This window comes from Thamnophis sirtalis, unplaced genomic scaffold, assembly GCF_051295495.1.
Source record: "Thamnophis sirtalis isolate CommonGarterSnake01/CBP01778 unplaced genomic scaffold, rThaSir2_p1.2 scaffold_11, whole genome shotgun sequence".
NCBI lineage: Eukaryota > Metazoa > Chordata > Lepidosauria > Squamata > Natricidae > Thamnophis > Thamnophis sirtalis.
In genome coordinates, this window is record NW_028261391.1 from 27166294 (window position 1) to 27182530 (window position 16237).

The 16237-nt window shown below is 37.0% G+C and overlaps 1 long non-coding RNA gene across 2 annotated transcripts in view; it reads left to right on the top strand.

The window, feature by feature from the left end:
• Positions 1-10361: 10361 nt before the first annotated feature.
• LOC106538570 (uncharacterized) overlaps positions 10362-16237 on the top strand; it is a 73464-nt gene continuing 67588 nt past the window's right edge. For both annotated transcript variants that reach the window (XR_015698011.1, XR_015698012.1), the window contains exon 1: positions 10362-10483. This is a non-coding gene — a long non-coding RNA (uncharacterized LOC106538570). The remainder of the gene's footprint in view (positions 10484-16237) is intronic.

Below are 16237 nucleotides of genomic sequence, written 5' to 3' on the forward strand. Positions count from 1 at the left end.
CAAGAAAAACACACATCTTGGGATCACTTATGTTACTAAGCCATAGTTTTCTTGACTATGTTTTCTTGACTGACTTGGTTCACATGTATGTTATAATTTATAGTCTACAAATCACAATGGATACATTCACACATAACTAATCACATTTGTGATGCTGAGTATTAAATACAACCTAGGGAATCTGACAGTGAACTATACACCTTCCTGTACAGCTGGTATTTCCGTAAGCTCCTAAACTTTATCTCAGGGCTAATGGTAGAGCCCCCTCTGGTTTTAAGAGTTGGAAGACTTCAACCTTCAACATCTGGGGAAGCTAAAGAAGGTAGAGAAGGCTTGGGAAATTTGTGGAACTCACAGCAAACATGTAGTAACTCATACAGGTAGTTACGTTTTAGAATACTTTTCACCTGTATGTAATTAGCTGGAAATTCAAATCTGTGTTTGATCAAATTACTGTTCTTGAATTTCATATCACTTGTAATCTTTGCAACATGGGAAGACTGCTATCCCATGTAGGTGCTTCCTGGCTCCAAATTAATTAAGAAACAGTGTTTCTTCCTCCATGGATGGTCTCAGTGAATTACAAGAAAGTAAGAGGGGTCATACAGGTGAATATTCACTTGTGGAGTGCTGCAGGAATCATTGTTCCCATGATTTTAAATGTCTACCTGGAAATGGTTGTGCACAAGTTTGGAATGAAGCATCAGCAATATACTGATGCTACCCAATTGTTTATCACCCACTGGGAACAAGTTGGGATGGAATAGAAGTCTTGAACCAGGGACTGGAAACTGTAAGGGACTGGATGGAGAGAAAGAAACAGACTGAATCTCAGAAAGGTGGAGATGCATTTTGTCCTGATAACCATCTCGCATTTTGTCTGTTCCAATAATAGTTTTGGCTGGGGAGATACTTTCCCTGAAAGAATGGGTCTGCAATTTGGGAGTACACCTAGACTAAGAGCTATTGTTATTGCACAATAATCAGATGAAGGATGTGGCTGGTGGAGGGGCTCTTTGCTCAGTTGCACTTTGTTTTCCAATTGTACCGCTTTTGGGAGCACAAAGCTGTGACAATAGTTACTTACACATTGTCACCTCTATTCTAGAAACTACCACAATGTGTCCTGGATGAGACTTTAAAAATTATAATTGATGTAAAGCAAGCAAGAAAGTAAGCAAACAGCAGCCCACATGCTGATGTGTAAGAGTTGCAATAATACCAGTTCTGCAGGTGTTGTATTGTCATCCAGTAGACTTCTGAGTATTATTTAGTGCCTAAAATATGTTTGTTGTTTGGCATCTGGATCTTATAAGGGCTGCTCCCTTTAGGTACCATCAGCCTATCTGTTTTGTTGATTTCAAGCTAATGCTGAGAGTCTCCCTCATTGCATGCACTCCAGATTGATAAAGGAGCAAAGGTTTTTCAGCATATCATCATCCCTATGTAGCAATAGTAATAGCCATAGCACTTAGACTTATATACTGCTTTACAGCGCTATACAGCTCTCAGTTTACAGAGTCAGCCTATTGCCCCCAACAATCTTGGTCCTCATTTTACCAACCTCGGAAGGATGGAAGGCTGAGTCAACATTGTGCCTGGTAAGATTCGAACTGCCAAATTGCAGGCAGCTGGCAGTCAGCAAAAGTAGCCTGCAGTACTTCATTCTAACCACTGTGTCACCTTGGCTCTTATGTAATACCTTATCCCAAGAGGTATCGACAGTGCCCCCCATTGATGTTTGAAAAGACAGGCAAATCAGAAATTTCTTCACTAAAATTATTTTTAGTGTTAATACTTATTGGACTGCCAATGTAAGATTTGTATTTAAATTATTTAATTAAACTTTTATTCCACAAATAAATATTAATTTACAATTAAAAAATCCTAATTTTACAGCCTAACAGGCATTTTGTCCGCTATCTCTTTCCTGGAGTCTGACCAACTAAACCTGGAGATTCTATGAACGATTGTAAACTGCCAATGTGAATATTCCAGAGACTTAAAAACTTTTAATGTGAAAAATTAATGTGTACAATTCTTATCATTTAATACATTTTCAGATTCATAAAAACAGTGAAGAGACAACAATGCCGAATGATCAAGAGCCCAGAACTTATAATAAATAAATGATGAAATGGAGTAATCAAACAAATTGTACATGTTGTTCCCTGTTGAGCAACAAGAGACTCAGAAATGTAAGATTGTCAAGATTTCCTGTATTTGAATTCAATTTTAGGAAATTCTTCATGCTTTATAAGCAGCTGAGAGACTATTTTTGAAAAAAAAAAAACCTAACATATCACTAGTTTTGGTAGTTATGAAATGTCCACACAATATGGAAAATTGTAATTTTGCAACAGACATTTTGTCAATGGTAAGATTAGAAATACTTCCTGACATGGGATGCCATTGTTTGTTTTATATCCAAGGATGTATGGCCATTTGTAAAATCATCTCAGAAAATAATTCTAAATGAATTTTTAGTTCCCCCATAACTATAATAAAAAATGTTCCATACAGCATTGATAATGAACCAACAATAATTTGGAATTTTTCATTCATTGCGAGCCTGTAGATAAACTCCCAATCAAGACTGTATACATTATTGCCTCTATGTACCACTTTTATTTAATTGAAAGTTTCAATGCTGTTGAATAGGAGGACAGAGAAAAGGTAGAGGTAGAACAGAGGTGATATTCAGCAGGTTCTGACCAGTTCTGGAGAACCGGTAGTGGAAATTTTGAGTAGTTCAGAAAACTGGTAAATACTACTTCTGACTGCCCCTGCCCCCATCTATTCTCTGCCTCCCGAGTCCCAGCTGATTTGGAGGAAATGGGGATTTTGCAGTAACCTTCCCCTGGAGTGGGGAGGGACTGGAGATTTTACTGTATCTTTCCCCTGCCACGCTCACCACGCCATGCCCACCATACACACAGAATCAGTGGTAATATTTTTGAATCCCACCATTGATATAGAACTGGCTGCAGGTATTGCTACTGAAAGCATGGATGGTTTTAAAGATGAGTTACCAGTGCAACTTAAAAATGTAGGGCACATCCTTTTGTTTGCTTTGTGGATTTTGCCCTTTTTAAATATCTACACAGAGTTTCTCAGTTTTTTCCTTCTCTGGTCTTTGTCCAGGCTTCACCCAGATTTCTTTTCTCTTCCACTTCTCTTCCTTTGCAGTTCAATTGTCACATAGATTCCAAAAATAAACAAATCCTTTTATCAAATCTATCAGGTGTTAATCTTTTAAATGTTTTTATAGAAAGGATGTTTGCATGTATACTTATGCATTTCTCAGGGTTGTGAGAAAGAGTACGGGTAGACAATTTATTCTGTTATATATATGGTGTGCCATAATGCAAAATTTTATTTTATTATTTATAATTACATTTATTGACCTCCCATCTTACCCCAAGATAACTCTGGGCAGTTAATTTTAATCAGTAGCCAGTATATTTTATATATCTCTGCCTTGCCAATTTTGAGAATGTGGCTTTTGAAAGATAGTGTATATAGAAAAAACATTTTCTTCCTATAGGTGGTATGTGTCCTAACAAAATAGCAGAATAACAACAGAATTATAAAATATCAGAATAAGAGAGTTGGAAGAGACATTGGATGTCTTTTGGTCCAATCCCCTGCTGAAGTAGTATTCTGGACAAAGGGCTGTCCAATCTCTTCTTAAAAACCTCCAGAGAAGGTGCAGTATTGCCAAAATTAAAACAGGACCATCTGTAAACACATTTGGCTTTTAAATTCACAACTGTTTCATCTTTATGGGATTCACTCTACATCTGTTTTTCCCTATCCAGATCTTTACAGCCTCCAGACTGTAGGTTAGGGTCTTCTCAAACAATAGCTACCAGAATTAGCTGAAGAACTGCCACATAATTTAATTCTCTTGCTCCAACATTAACTGCTTAAGCTTAATTAAGCTTAAGCTTCCTCCATGTTTTGAGGTTTTTTGGTGAGTATAACTAGTGGTAGGATTCAATTTTTTTTTACTACCAGTTCTGTGGGCGTGGCTTTGTGGGTGCAACGTGGCTTTGTCGAAGTGGCAGGGAAAGATACTGCAAAATCCCCATTCCCTCCCCACTCCTGAGGGAAGATTACTGCAAAACTCCCATTCCCTCCCACTCCCTAACCTGCTTTCCAGCTCCATTCTTCTGTTCAGGCAACAAAAGAAAATCAGCTGGGAGGCATTGGGGGCGGAGCCAGATTTTTTGCTAGTTCTCCAAACTACTCAAAATTTACACTACCGGTTCTCCAGAACCTGTTAAAACTGGCTGAATACCTCCTCTGTATCACTACAAACTTTCCAGAATTGTAGTTGGAGATGCTCACACTGCTTCATCATGCCAATCACATTTCAAAGTATGATTTAAAAGTGCCAGGATGTGAAATGATGTTGCATTATTTCTAAAGAAGTCAATGGTGGACAGCGGCAGAAAACTTTGGAAAATCACAGATATTTCTGGAATGCTTAAGAAGCAATGAGATATGGTGGAAAACATGCTATGGGGAGAGGCATGTGTTACAGTAACTGGTGGAGGGAACTCAATCAAGACAAGAATATTTCTTTTTTCATGGCTTTTAAAATAAAATCATTGGCAAGACTGATTAAACAGCAATCCTACCTTATTGGAAATGTTACAGAAATTTCTTCCTATTCCAGACCATTGAGGACGATTTCTTCACCTTCCCTCCAGGAAATATTAAATCACAGATTATAAAAACTGACTCAGTTCTAGTTTACTCATAAATCACCATGGCTGCCCAAATGTTTTCAACTCGCTGTTGTTTATAGTTACTTAGAAGAATTGCTATTATCTGCTCCATATGGCTTTACCGCTGATGCATATAATTATTTACGAATTCTGTTAATGTTTATTGAGGTTTCAATGAGGGATGCTATAGATATTATTTTCAAGTGTTTATAAAAAATTCTTTAGAATTTGAATTTTGGGTCTGTTATCTCAAATAGATATACATTTAAGATCTTAAACATCAACACTAAAGCGCCATACAGTCATTCCACTAAGAGTAGTTACAGAAATGTGTTTGATCTGTTGACATACTTTAGCAAATTGTTGTTGTTTTTTTGTTTATAAAAAGCCTTTTTAATATATTGTGCTTCGGCAGTCTTCCATAAATCTTATTCTAGCTTAGGTTTATAGTACAGGATATCCAAAGATCAAGGGAGTTTGTACCAGTTTTCATTAGTACAACTTATAACCTCACAAACAAGTTTTTGGCTTTTCAGTTAACAGTCATCAGAATAAAGTCTGTTCCAAAATAAATAACCACAGTGTACAGATAGTAGAGTCAGCAACCATGTATCAAAAGTAGTATTGTTATGAAAATAAAGGTTAATAAGCACAGTCATATTTCCAGCTCCCTGTTTGTCAGCATATTGCATATCCTTAGCTAATGGAATGTGGAGGTTCAAGATTAGAAATCCTGACTTGCATAGAAAAGCTTGTGTTAAAACTAAGCTTTAGTTGCATCTATGACAAGTGACCTCAATTAACTTCTCAGTTAAAATATGGAAGCATTGTTTCTGAACAATGTAAATTTAATGCTAAGAAATTGTCATTGTTAATATGTGGCATTATCAAGTGGTATAAGTTGTAAACAAATCGTGTATGAGAGTAAACAGAATACTTTGCAAATAGTTTTACTTTCAGCAATGAGTAAGATGTATAATGTCCTTTTAGTTGTTATGTATTGATGTTAAGATAAGATAGTAAGATAATCTTTATTGTCATTTACCTGTATATCAGTGGTGGGTTGCTCCTGGTTCAGGAGCATGCACAGAAGAGTTGCGAAAGCGTGAACGAGCAAACCAGTAGTAAACAAAATTGAAAACCACCACTGTGGCTGTATATGCAATGGGAGACATTAAAATGAAATTCTGATGCACCAGTCTTGAAGGAACGAATGCTACCCACTGAACAATGTCACCATTCCAAGGATAACAATAATAATATAAAAACAGCAGGAACACAAAAAATGTCAAGTTATACCAAAATGACACCAAAACTGATATTAATCACAGTCCATCTTGAATAACCCCTGAGAGTTAATAAGGCTGATATTATATGGAACAAATTTATATTTGCCGATAAAGAAATAGAGGGAGACAATCTTGGTTAATAAATATAAATTTAACACAAAAATAGTTAGTTGTAAAAGTGACTGCTTGCGAAGTCTCCTGGATTGGGGCTGAAAGATGAAAGTGGAAGCAGTATGCTCCTTCCCATATTTGGATAGATCAAGTTGCCTTCACAAAAAACATTTATATGGAACAAAGCTGTTACAGAATCTAATTGTTCTGCTTTGGATACAACGAAGTTTCTTCCTGGAAGGTAGCAATGAAAACTGTCCTGAAGATGATGCATAAAGTTCCTGACAATAGTATGAATCTTGCTCAAACAGCACTTATATGCTATGTCCTGGATAGAAGGAAGTGAACTTCCAATATTTTTTCTGCTGTCCTCACCACTCTCTGCATAGGATAAGGGGAGGAAAATGTACTCTTCTTAAATGATGCAGTTGCTGCTGTGCCCAGTGCTTCACTGTTAAGCAACTAAGCTAGCCTATTTGTTAGCTGCATTCCCAGAAGCTTAAATACTACTAACCACCACTAACAATTGCAGTGTCACGGAGTCTTCTTTCATTTGGGGTGTTACTTGGAACCCTGACCCAAAGAAGTATTAAAAGTCCCAGTTTGTCTACTAAATGCTGTGGAATGATCATAATAAATGCCAGACTAAAATTGACAAATAGCATTTGCACATGAGTATTTCTTTCCTCAGAAAAGCAGCTTCTTTCTTTCAAAGTTGCTTTGCCAAGTTATTGTGCAAAGCACAAACCTTTCTTCTTCATTCTGGATAGAAAAGTCTGCATTTTGTAACCTGACCTGGTTGTGCTGACACTGAGAACAATGAAGTTACTTTGCCTCACAATGAGCTGAAAAGGAAGCTACTGGTCTTCTTCTCAGAATTTCAGAAGGCAAGTGCAGGATTGCGAGAGGTGGAGGTAACTGTAGGGACCCCAAGGGTGGGAAGCGGAACACAGGGAATCTCATGGTGGTGGTGGTGGTGGTGGTGGTGCTTCAGAGGCCAAAGGCAGCCATCTCTGAGACACCCCATGTACATTTAATGACCAATGCATTTGTTTAATGTATGCATTGGGAGAACCAGGATGAGAGCTCTTTCACTTAACGAGTTTCATTTAGTATCTTCATGCCTTATGACTGTCATGGGTAGGTTCCATTAGTGTCATAACACAAGGATTACCTGAATTTCCCTTTTAATTAGGGATTCTGAAATATAGGTTGCAAGATCCAATCTGGGTCAGTCACCAGCACCAGAAGTTTCTGCTAGAGAGTAGATTCATGAGGATGGGCTCCAGTATGAGTCCGAATAGAAGACAAAACCTCTGGTCCTGGTGACCGACCCAGAATGGATCCTGTAACATTATCCTGGGATATGTACGTATATTTACCTTCATTTACGAAATATATGTCATCATTAATGCTGCAATTAAGAAAGAAAGCTGACAAAGAGACAAATAAATCTTAATTTGCTTCACTGTCTCTCATACAAACATACTCAAGGAGGAAATACAGTGTAGTTCTGGTCATTGTACTGCTAAAAGATACTGTAAAGTTAAAAAAGGTCATAGAAACAGAGGCTAGACAATCTTGTCTATGAAGAGTAATAAGGGTGTTTTGTAGCTGTTTAGTTTGCAGAATGAAGAAAATCTAAGTAATCACTAAGACTCAACTTTAACTTGACAGTGTATAACGAGTTCAGAGCAAAATTTAAGTAATGATGCTTATAAAAATAATATTTAATTGGGAAAACATAATAAAGTTTTAATTATTTCACAAAGTTAAATTTCCAACTGGTTTTACTTATATTCTTATAAAAAGGTATACTAAACTACTTATACATTTAAAAATACTTTCCATCATTTAGTACAGAATGTAGAAATTAAATATGGATCATGCTGTATGCTGATGGTAATAACCTTTCAAGTCTAAATGTTGATGGATTATCTTTTGTTTTTACAAATCTTGAGTCTGGACACAGAAGCCCTCAAAATAGAGATGTCTATGTAGAGGGGATTATTGTCCTAGAGTAGTATACATGGCTTTGAGGTAGTCATCTGTTTTCCTCACAAGAGTTTTACAATTTGTTATCCTCACATAATATTCTATTATTCCTTCCTTCCTTTCTTTCTCTATGGTGTGAGGCTTTTGCTATGTACTGCCCTGTTTCTGTTGAAAGTCTGGAGGTTTTCTATAGAGTTGTGTTATTCAACCATCAAAATTCAGGTGGGACAGAATTACTTGCCCTGAGAATTATTTGCCAATTTCCATCACATATTCTGTAGATAAACTCTTTTCAGATAGTAGAGCATCATGTTTCTAATTCCATATCAGAAAAAGAAAAAGAAAAGGAAAGGAGAGGTACTTTTCAGTCTTCAGAGGGTATAGGAAAACACTTTACTACAAGTACAAAACCTTGACCCATGTCATAACCTGCTGTTTTGTGTTTGGTGAGGGAGAGACTTTCAGCGTTGAATTGTCAAAACTCATCACTGATAAGATAAGAAACAGCAGCTTATTTTTCCTTTACAGCATTGCTCTTGAATGCACTCCAGAGGCCTCTGAGAATTCTTTGAAGAAGCTTCCATGTTACTTGGGGGAGACCTCTTTACTTTTGTATTATTAATAGAATCTCCTTTCAATTCAGCTCAAAGGACACTTTATCTTTCTAACTTCAGAATTTGGAGACCAAGATGGCCTATTTTAGTAACTTAACTGAGGTACTTTCTCCTGACTGACTCATTGTGTATCAGTATAGCAATCTGTACTAAGAATACCCTTATGGCCATTGGTGCCATTGTGTCTGCTTTCTTCTGACTAGACCAGGCTGTAAGGACTCCTTCCTTTTTAATACTTCCTATATTAAGATTACACATAAGCATTTTGCTCACACTTCGGAAACTTCACTTATTTTATGATTTATTAGGGATGAGGTGTTTTTTTCTGCAGCTTGCCTAATCCTAGCAGATCAGTCCTCTATATATGCATACTGCATTTGAACACCCCCCCAAACAAATGTCAACAAAGCATTGAAAACATGTTTAAAAAAACATTCTGAAATAAGATTAACCTGTTGTCAAATGCCTGCCCAAATAAGGATATTATAATATTTTCAGGACTTATTCTAAGTAGAGAATTGCTGAGAGCTGGAGTTAACAGAATTATGCAATTGCTATTAGGACTTTATCTTCAAAGAATTGTGCATAAATCATATAAACAAAAACTGGGCCTACATTATTTTGCAAATATTTTATTAATCAAAGAAAATGGGATGTGTCTATCATATCTGAAGAATATTGGTGTTGATGCTTTGTACATGAATCTAGTAGTAGTTACATTCCACATTTCTATATTTCATTGGTAAAGATATTCTGGGATTTACCCATTGTGTTAAAATATGAATTAGTTATTCATAGTTTGTTAAATAAACCACTATTTGCTAAACTCAATATGGCTGTGGTGAGTTTAGGATTGAATTTAACAAATGATGGTTTATTTAATAAACTATGGATAATTAATTCATAATTTAACACAATGAGTAAATCCCAGAATAAATCACTTGACATTTTAAGCTAAAGCCAGACAAAACCATATAGTGATTTCATAAATGTGGAAACACAACCATTTACTTTTTGTAATAATTATGTTTTAAGATTTTGAAGGTAGAATGAAATTCTTCCTCATGCCTGTGTAAGGGACATATGGTTTTGCTATGTTGTCTAAATCCTGATTATTCTAGAAATTATTTAAGCAATATGAACTTTGGTATTCCCAAATTCACTAAAACCATTTTTCTAAATCAGATGTATTTTAACTCTAACAACCCCTAGCCAGCATTGAAGGCAGCCAAAATAACTCTATTATAAAAATAATAACACTTATAGAGAAGTATCTAACACAAGGTTAGTTTGAACTCTTAAAGGTGAATATGCAGTTGCAATAATGATACAAAGTGAGCTTTGTGCAAACACACAAAATTGTAATTAAATTCTTACCATCGGAGAAATTACCAAATCATCAATGTCTCAGTGATTTTCTACATAACAATAAGTACATTAAATCTTTAACCAGGAATTTCCACCACACAATTTTTTTCAAGAGGTAGCCTGTGGATCTCATTGGAGTATATTATTAGCTTATTCAACCTCCCACCTTTAGTGATGATGTATGATGTATGTAGCCAATTAAAAATTAACCTACATATCAGCCTAAGTATCATGGAATGGAAAGAGATTTTTGTTATAGAAATGCTACCAATTAATTCACTGTTTTTATGATGGCAGAAAGGAAGGAAGAAAGAAAGGGACTTATTCTGATGAACTGCCTTTTCTCTGAGCTCAGCTGCAGGCAACAAAGGCAAGTGCTGATTGGTTGTCAATTTTGTATAAACTCATGAATTTAGGAATAGTCCATGCTCATGGCATCATGAAGTCTGCAATTGATAATTTAGAAAACTCCCAGTTGCATTTTAAATAAAATCAGAAGACTTTTCAGCCTAAGGACCAGACTGATAATGGATTAAGTGAGCTATCCACTGGTAATGGGAATTCTACTGCCTAAAAAGTATAGAACCAATCCAGCATGCACTACCATACTTATCAAATTTCTACATATTAATGTATGCTCTGGGTAGGCTTTATTATTATGATCCAGAAGGGTTTACAATCAATTCTTTCTTCCCTATCATTGTTTAAAGCTCACTACCTCATCAGATAAATTCCACAAGCATGCAAACGCATAATTGTAACAATTTCACATGGTTATATATTTCTTTGTGTGTATTACAGAGTTTCTTGCAGAGTAAAGTCTTAGTGGAATTGCTACAGCTCCTTAAACTATCAACTACTACTTCTGTGGATCTACCACAGAGAAATTGTTGAGTATCTGATACCATAGCCTTCAGTTGAAGTGTAAAAGGTAACAGATTAAGTAATAAGTAGAATGAACGTAGCATCTCTTGCTTTTTTATTGGCTCTGGGAAGCCTGGAAGTAGTAAAAGGTGAAAACATTATGTGTAATACTTTTAAAAATTTAATAAATTGCATGAAAACAATTCTACAGCTTCCAGGAAACAAATTGGCTTCCCCTGTGTCTCTTAGGAAATCCTAAAGAAAATCTAATAAGCACCAAATACATTATAAGAAATCACCAGTGATTGCAATAGGAGGGAAGGGACATATCAAACATTTTCCTCAGGGTATTGGTAGGGTGGGGAAATTTGAAATGATCTCCATATAAAAACAAGCTTTTTCTTGAAGGAGTAATGCTGTACAAAATACCACTAAAACTAATCTAGCATCTTGCAGTTTATTATCCTGTCACTAATAATCTTTAATCTTTTGGAAAGCTAAAGGATCTATATACACTACATATATTTACAGCCCTGTTAATGTTGTCCTAATCTATGGAATTGTTATTTAAAATCTGCTTTCTGAGCTGATTTTAGTAGCTAGGGCTCTAATTGTAGAGACATGTATCCAAGAGTAAGTCTCATATATTCTTTGGTTTATTTTCAATAAATGTTAAGAATAGCCCTTCTGGATCAGACCAAGGACTAGTTTAGACTAGCATTTTGTTTTGTCACAGTGGCCAACAAGTTCAACAAGTTCAATTTTTTTTACTATGGGTTCTGTGGGCATGGCTTTGTGGGCATGCCAGGGGATAGATACTGTAAAATCCCCATTCCCTTCTCACCCCATTAACCTGCTTTCCAGCTCCATTCTCCTGTTCAGGGCAACTAAACATCAGTTGGGAGGCTGGGAGGCAGTAGGGGCGGGGCCAGCCTATTTGCTGGTTCTCCAAACTACTAAAAAATTCTGCTACTGGTTCTCCAGAACCTGTGAGAACTGTCTGAATATCACCTCTGATCCTATTCCACATTTACGAAAATTTGAGTATATGCTAGGGTAATATATGGTTGACTACTTTGTGTTTCCTATTTTTCAATCCTGATTTGACTGGTTTTCGGGATTTTGACTCTCAGGGCATGTTGATACAAGTTAGTCTTTTCTATGTCAGGTCATTGTGCATTAAGAAGAAATGCTTTCAGAACTGGAAGGAATTCAACAAAATTGTGTTAGGTTTACAGTAGAAGAGAACATTTGGTCATGTCCTTAGGACTTTGACTTGGAGTTTGAATTCCCTCTTTATTTTGTCTGTGTTATTTTTAATCAAAAGGCTGGTTTGCAGCTCTTGTAAACATTTATATATAGATAGATATAGATACAAATCTGAGAGTTGTGATTGACTGTGCCTAATTTAATTTCAGCATATGGCAATAAGGCACAAATTGGCCTTGCTTTATCACAAAATTGATTGTTACAAAATTGACTATGAAATCCCCCTTCAAACTGATTTTATGAACTGTATGCAAAGACTTATCAATTAAAAGCAAGATGAAATTATTGACCCCAATTACTTGCTAACAACTGCACTTTTGCTTGCTGCTTGTAAAATTTTGTTTATGTTGTATAAAATTAGTATATTTTGCAGTGTTCATAAATTTTCATGAACTCCAATCAATAAGCGTTTTTCAGAACTAGGCTTATAAAATCTCCTTGAAGAGGACAGAAACAGAAGATGACTCATTTTGTCCTAAGCTGAAATTTCTCCACCTAGTTCACCATAATTTACAACTCTGTTTTGTTTTCTGTGCTAGCTGGCCTTCACAGATGATGTAAATTACAAAAGGCCTCTTCACTGTCTGTTGTTTGTGATCTGGCGGCATGATAACATTAATTGCAAGAGAAGTACCTTCAACTCCAGATAGTTTTAACATGTGATAGGTGACCTTTTGCAGGAGGCAGTTTTCAAGCTTGCTTGAGCAGAGGGTCAGCCAGCACTGCAGGCTCTTGATCAGAGAATTCCTTTTAAAGGCAAGTAAAAAGACAATTGGTACGACTTGTAAAGTGACTAAGACTCATTGAAATGAATCAGATCTCATCATCCACAGAAGGCAAGAAAGATCTTCAATGTTGTGTTCCTGCAACTGATAAATGAAATGAAATATAGGCTAAAAACTCTTGCAAAAAAAACCAAACAAAAACCAGTGGCATCTGCTAAGTAGACAATAAAATCAAGATGGTGGACATGGACATGTGACCAAAGGACCACCTTATTTAATATGATTGTCACATTCATGTTAAAGGCAAAAAGAGGTTTGATCAGGCAGTTGTACCTCAGGTACAACTGCCTGATCAACCTAGAACCAAGAACTAAGCAACCTAGAACTAAAGAGAAATTTCCTAACAATCAGAACATTTAACCAGTGGGATGGCTTGCTTTCAGAAGTTGTGGTTGCTCCATCACTGTAGGCTTTTAAGAAGAGACTAGCGCCTCAACGAGACAGACTGGAAAAGTGGGCTCCCAAGGAGTCCGTGAAATCCAGGGCTGACAAACAAGAAGACCACGGGCTTCTTGAAGAGAAGGTGAAAAAAGAGCTGCATCTCTAATTTTTTTCATTTTTTCATTTTATTTAAATTTATAGGCCGCCCTTTTCCCTAAGGGGACTCAGGGCGGCTTACAATTAATGGGAAGGGAGTGTAGGACAAAACACAAGAAGAAAAAAAAATGTGAATAAAAAAATAAACCGATAAAACACAACATTCATTCAGCATTCAGGTGGGGCAAAGTACAGGTCTTATCCCCAGGCCTGACGGGATAGCCAGATCTTGAGGGCTGTGTGGAAGGCCAAGAGGGAAGAAACTGGCTCCTCGAAAGCCAGAGACTAGCTTTCGGACCTGGTGGTGGGGGAGACAGGCATTGCAAAATGTCTGCCACAAAGTTGGAGGCAACTGGACTAAGCATGAGTGCAGGAGCGATGGCTGGATGAAATGACAAGATCGGGTGAGAAGGTTTAAAACCCACTGATAGAATAAGAGTGGAATTGTTATTGGGAGGGAATTCAAATGTAAAATAGCATAAATGGAGAAATTGGGAACTGTGTGGTAAAACAAAGAAAAAAGAAAAAAAAGATGGTGGTTTAAAAACATAAAGCCCAAAGAGAATGGACTGTTTATCTAGTTTAGGAAGTGGAATTAAAAGAAGGACTGGATATTTCAGTAATATGGGGTGGGGGGGGGGAATCTTTTCTCTAGTTGAATTTGAAACCTGGAAAGACTTTGCTTTAATAGCGAGTAATTGATAAACTCCAAACTCCATGGAAACATTATGAAGGAGCTGAAAGGGGGGGGGGGAGGGAAAAAAACCTACGACTTAAAATTGAAGAATACCCAGTCGCGCCCCCCGCCCACTTCTCTGCTACAATTTGTATCCGGTGCTCCTGTGGAGTTAAAGATTAAAGACTGCATTTAAGATTTAAGATATCCTACTGGGAAAAAAACCCCTAAGAAGTAGAGGCACCTACCAGAAGAAGAACCATCACCAGGCGGTAACGAAACAAAATCAAGAACTGAAAAAACTTGAAGCCAGAGTATAACACCAAAGACCAGTAAGTTTGCTTTCAACATGATTTCAACACAATTTAAGAAACCTGCTCCCTTGCTACAATTTGCATTTTGAGTCTCTGTGGAGTTAAAGGTTACATATACATCTCTACCAGAAAGAACACTTATCTGGCAGAATCAAAGAAAATGAAAGAGCTGATCTTGATGGTGAGGAATTTGGAATTGTGAATCGGGCAAAGGCTGCTGGACTACGTCCTTTTACAATGAAATCTTTTCCCTTTTTTTGTTTGAAGGGGAACATTTAAACTGGACTGGAGCTGGTGGATAAGAAAAAAGTGGGAGTTTTGAAGTGTAAAGAATTGGGATATGGTTTGAAGAAGGAAAATAGCAAATTAAAAATAGGGAATTATGGAGAGGCGTGATATGTGAAATGTTGAAAAATATGCATGAATCATTTGGGTTGAGAAAGGATGATAGGTTGGGGATTGGACTAGAAGCTGTCCACGGTCTCTTCTGTTATTCTGTTATATTTTACAACCTATCCCCCCCCACTTCCTTTCAAACATGCAGTGTGAAACTGAATGGAATTCTGCAAACATACAAAATGTTTGCTCTCCATGCAAAATAAATATTAAAAACTAGAGTACATTATTGACATAACTACCTAGGAAAAGGTAGTATCCAAGAAATAAAGATTCATGTGCATTACCATGGAACCTACAGAATCTATATATGTGGAATATTTAAAAAAAAACTACTTTAAATCAAATTGTAACAACTAAAATGTTCCTTGATTGCAAATTCACTATCATATATATTAACTATAAATTTGAATCCAATAATGAAGGATTCTATTGTTTAATAAGAATGTTCATTCAATTAGTTCAACAGCATTACAAATATTAAATAAATAAATGACATGCAATTATAAAACACCATTTAAAACAGTTGCCATCAGAATAAGGAATAGTAGGTATTTATGTACTGCATTTTAGACAATACTGTGTTATCTGAGAAATCGATTGGGTGATACTCCCCATTGCCGGGATGGTGAACCTATGGCACGCGTGCCAAAGGTGGCATGAGGAGCCATTTGTCAGGGCATGCAAAGCGCTGGCCAGCTGAATTCACCCTTTTTAAAGCCATTTTTCACTCTTGCTAGGTTCCAGATGCTTTATAGGAGCCTGGGGAGGGCAAAAAGAGCCTCCCCCGCCACTTAGAGCCCCCCCCGGAAGTTTCATGAGTTTCCCAGAAGCCTCCGGAGCGCAAAAAACGGCCCTATGGGCAAACCGGAAGTTCAGGAACCAACTTCTGGTTTGTTCGGAGGGTCATTTTGACTGTTCCGGAGGCTTCAGGGAAGCCTCCTGAAGGTCCCTGAAACCTCCGGGAGGACGGGGTTTTTCGCCTTCCCCAGCCTCCTATAAAGTCTATGGATCCTGGGGAGGATGAAATAAGCATGCAAAAAAATGGGGGGGGGGAGTGCCTCTAGTGCACACATGTGCGCTGGGGGGTGTCAAACATTGCATTATGGGTGCAGCATGCCCACACATGACCCCCCTGCGCTCCCCCCACTTATGGCACGCGAGCCAAAAAAGGTTCGCCATCGCTGCCCTATTGCATACTTGTTAGGAATATAATCTAATGGTTGGGTTGGCAATATATAAATCATATAGCAATGCTGTACCTGTTTCTTTAAATCATACTG